The sequence below is a fragment of the Garra rufa genome, chromosome 8 (assembly GCF_049309525.1).
Source record: "Garra rufa chromosome 8, GarRuf1.0, whole genome shotgun sequence".
Lineage (NCBI taxonomy): Eukaryota > Metazoa > Chordata > Actinopteri > Cypriniformes > Cyprinidae > Garra > Garra rufa.
Genome location: NC_133368.1, coordinates 45,443,824 through 45,449,013, shown reverse-complemented (window position 1 = coordinate 45,449,013; position 5,190 = coordinate 45,443,824).

The following is a 5,190-nucleotide window of genomic DNA, read 5'->3' as shown; positions in this document are numbered from 1 at the left end:
GATCTCATTTGTGATTGTTCTTTCCTGCAGGTGAAACTCAGAAGGTTTGTATGATGGCAAACTGCTAAGATGTCAGCTCAGGATTAGGTACATAAATGATAAAATTTCCATTTCACTCAAAATTAATTTGCTGCAGATCAATTGAAAAAGGCCTTGGGTTGTTATCTAACTGCCATTAGCAGAGACAAAATGACACAAAGTCATTAGCGGTGAAATATGTGAGTGCCGTGTCTCCCGGTTTCAAGTTATGAATTAACAATAGATGCAACTTGTTTGATTGTACACTGATAAACAACAGTACAATCATTACCATAATATTGAGGAAAAAAACATTTAGGGTAATTTGGATTTGCAGGAGAACATTAACTTTGAATATAAAGCAGCAAACATTTATTCATGTATATTAAACAGACAAATGCGGTTTTATTAGCGCAGATCCAATTATGGAGCGAGGAATCATTAAAGCCATTACAAACACAGGGAAATGCTGCCACACGCACTTTCCCAGGGAAAAGGCTTCTCGTTTTCTATTTGTTCTCCTAACGCACGTTTCGAAATGTTGGTGTGGATTTTAAATGACTTTTGTGGCATGGGTAATAGACGCATTCAGAAAAAGACATGGGTTTTATGGCTCGCCATTCAGAGCCGGCGCCTGCTGTGAATTTGACACCCGTTGTGAATTGTGTTTGATATTGCAGAGACATTTTGTTGGTATGAACACCTGGTAATGATGTTTCGCCATGTGTGTCTCGGATAATGCAAATGGCTGTATATCTCTTTTTCGACACAACACCTCATTACAGGTGTTATATCGTGACAGTGGTATTGTCGTTGCGACCATCCCAGTGTCTAGAACTGAAACAGTATGGGCTGTTGTGAAGATGTTTTTATTCTCATATGCCCGTTTAAATAGATCTTTCAGCCAAGAGGATTTGCAATGCAATTTCCAGGGGAAAAAATCCTCCTTTTTTGTGAAAAATTTCAAACCTACAGAAGGTTCAAACGCTCACTGATGCTCCAGAAGGAAAAACCATTTTGAATTTGAAGATCAGGGTAAATGTAACTTATTTTGTCTTCTGGGAAACATCTAACTATCTTCTGTAGTCTCTGAAGGGCAGTACTAAATGAAAAAATATGATAATTGGGCAAAATAAGTAAAATGTACACGCCACCATTAGGGGTGGGAATCTTCAGGCACTTCACGATCCGATCCGATTCCGATTCTGGGAGTCACGATCCGTTTCCAAAACGATTCTTGATCTGCATTTTCTGCTGTGCAAATACATCTTTACAACTTTACATTTTAACAAAATGTAAAATTGCAGTTTCTATGCTTTTTGTTTACAGTTGGAATCTCTGTAAAAGTAGGTGTGTGAATCTTCACTGGTTTCAAGATTCAATTTAATTACTTTACTGCACATGGCTACATTTGTATATACATTTTATATCAAATTTATTTTGTGCAAAATTTTTTACTTACATTTTTTAAATTATATAAGCAAGGTACTTTTTAAAACAATTTAAAATAAATGTTCTTTACGTATCAGAAAGTTTACAGACAATAGTTATTGTTATAAAATCTTTAGAATATTGCCAAGTAACGTTGCAAACACCAATAAAATCAGAAGAAATCATATTTTAATATTTCCTCTTTTTCCGCTATTTGTTATTATTAAATATATATATATATATATATATATATATATTAGTGGTGGGCCGTTATCGGCGTTAACGTGCTGCGTTAACGTGAAACTCTTATCGCGCGATAAAAAAAATATCGCCGTTAATCTATTCTCAAATTTGGGTTGGGAGCTGGGTCTAAACTACGCAAGCTATTAGTGCTGGGCGATATGACGATATATATCGTGGGGACGATAGAAAAGTGTCTATCGTCCTATTTCTCTTCTATCGTTTCTATCGTCTCTAACCTAATTTTATCAATTACTAAAGAAAATATTGCTTTTCATAGGCTATGACAAATGTATGATAGTGTCTTGTTGCTGTGCAATGCATACTCTACCCTATAAGTGATAATCAAGAATAAAAACGAACTTTTTCACAAAGAAACTCCGTCTTGTGCGACGTGACGCTTTACGTTGTTGCGACATGCTTTAACTCGTGAGTGCTTAGCCTAAAGATGGAGACGCAAGAGGTTGAAGATGAATGCCCGGAGTCGCAACAAACTGAAACTGCTAACGTTACTCAGGCAGCAGACAAGAAGTACTTTTACCGACACGTGGGGGTACGTCAGTGATTTTGTTGCATTTTGGCTTCAAGAGCTCCGACACGGAGCAGAAGACAGTCATGTGCAAACTCTGCCAAAAGACTGTTTCCGCGCCCGACGCTGACGCCTGTTTCACGCCTGTTTCACACATACTTCGTCTGCAGTGTGTATGCGTTGCGTATTTTTTTCCGCACCCATGTTAACGGATCAGATCGTTCACACTGCACGCGGTTGCTGTCCGGCAGTGCGTTCCAGAAGCGGGGGGTTTGCAGCAGTGGAGCGATCCTTTCGGCACAGAGTCTGTTTTTGCTGCGCTGCATGCGCTGAATTAAAGTGACAGCGCATTGTTCGCTGTAAAAATGAACATGGATTGACACGGAAATGTACCATAAATGCATATAAATGCAGTCTACTGTGTTTCACAGTCAACACGTGGCTTTTTGGCTAGGTTTAAAATAGTGCAGTTTTAAATAAACAAGGCAACATAATAGATGCACTTGTCCAGGTAGAAAAGTTCTTTAAAATATGTTTTTTAATAAAGATTTAATACAAAAGAAAGGCACAGAGAACCGACTGCTTGTCTGTGGTAAGTTTTAATTTAAAATATTTGTGATAGCCCAATTTAAATATGAAAAGGAAGTTATAGCCTATAACCTATGCTGTGTTTAAATGTGTTGCAACTTGCTTGAGCAACTTAATATACAAATCTAGAAGTCAAGTGCATTGAATAATAGCCTACGTTGTTTATAATACGTTGAGTTTAAACGTGAATATGTCTAGTATTATTGTATTAGTGTACTGTGATAAAAGAGTATCACAATGCTGAAAAAGCACGTTTGGATTTGAAATTAAAATAACGGATAAATGGTGTGTTTGTGGTAAACACCCGCGGATCAGGAACGGACTGCAAACGCGTTCTGTGTGGAAGCAAAACGAGTCCGTGCTGCCTCTGCACCGCATAGGTAACGCACACGGACTGTATACGCACTGCAGACGGAGTATGTGTGAAACAGGCGTGATACTTTATTTTGGTTTGCAAACTTTGCACTACAAGGTTGAAAAATGTTTTGTTTATTTTTTATAATTGAGTGCTTTTCTGCTCAGAAACTTGAAATGGCTGTGCACTTTAATAAAAAAAATAGTTTATTTTGATAATACTATTTAACTATGATGTGGATAAAAAAATGTGAAGGCTACTGTAGCTCTACCTCCACCACATCTGTTGTCATTTGATACATTTATATTGCTGCACTAAAATGTATTTTTCTCATTTGTGACAGTTCAGTTAAATGACACTTCAAATAACGAATAAAAATAAAGTTGCAAAAAAAATTATGCAATGATATTTTTGTCAAACTTTTCAGAGAATAACTGAAAACGTACTTTATTTTGGTATATCGTGATATATATCGTTATCGTGATATAAAATAATCCATATCGTGATACATGATTTTTCCATATCGCCCAGCCCTACAAGCTATGATGACTTTCACCTTGATAGTTTAACGCGGATGTATACCGAAGACTATAGAATATGGTCGCGCGTTTAAGTCTCCTCCGCCAAAACACAGACGGGATCGCGTCGTCCTCCATTCATGAAAACAGAATCTACTATAGCGAAATGCCACGTAAATTCGTCGTTTTTTGGATTCATATATCAAATATTGGTCAGTCACTTAATTCAAATCGCGATATGGATTAGTGTATGTGAAAACTGAAATGCAAAAAGACCGTTTTAATATGAATCCGATATGTTCCGTTTGCCTAGCTGTATGAATGCATTGCGGAGACGAGCTTTTACTACACGCATACTGAAACACACGTGACGCTCCCGGTAATTTTTGGCATTTTCATCTCGCATGAACAGATAAACTCAATCTCCAAAACTGCTGTGAGTGTCACTTTTACCGTTTCATTTGAGAAAACTAGCATCATATCATACTGTATGACACAGAAACTTCACGGCAACCTGTCAAAATAAACGGTGTAACATGTAATGGGCTGGGTAGGTGTTGACGTTAAAAAAACACAATCTAATAGGTAGAAAAAATAATTTCATTGTTAGTTAGTTAGTAAACACAAGTACATCTAATTGAACATAATTTATTTTCATCAACAAATTATCATAGAACAGCTTTATGAGCTTTATGATCCATTCTCAAAGACTTTAAGTCATTATTTGGGTAGCACACATATTCTGAATGCCTTCAGCAGGATTCAAATTAGCCATTTTAATTAATAAGGTGCCCGGAGTCTCATCTCCCGCTTCATTAATTTAAATTATAGAATAAGCCATCGAAACCAAGAGATATAATAAGAAGAGTATTTATTAGTTACAGAAACTTAGGAGACAAAAAAAAAACAAACAAAATAAGCTGAAAACTTCAGGAGGGGGAAAAGCCAAAATAATAAACAAAACTCAAGCTATCTACCGCATTACACCTCTTTCCTTCTCAAATTAAAAGATTAAATAAACAACATAGTCTTACCTCCCTACTAACCTCAAAACAGGAGAAAACGGAGGAGAAAACAAAAAGGCACCCACCTCCCTACATCCTACGTCTCCTTTTGTTACACAGGTGATTCAATTGATTTCACATTATTAACACAAGTAAGGTTTCGAATAGCGTCGATGATACAACAGGGCTTTAGGAGAAACTTAAAGTAAACCCCGAAGTCGGGAGAGAGGAGAGCTCCTAGAGGAAACATCCAAACAGGCTTAAATCAACGCCGCCATGCCACCTCTGACGTCATCGTAATTCCGTGCACCTGTACGCGCTCTAACAAGTGCCGCTAAGAGAGAGAGAGAGAGAGAGAGAGGGGGAAAAAAAGAACCACAACAACAACAAAACCACATGCACAATCACAACGGAAAAATAACATCATTCATTTAAATCATTAAATTAAACATAACGTAACATCTAGATTAATCTAGATTAATTCCAAGATTTAATCTAGATCAGGGG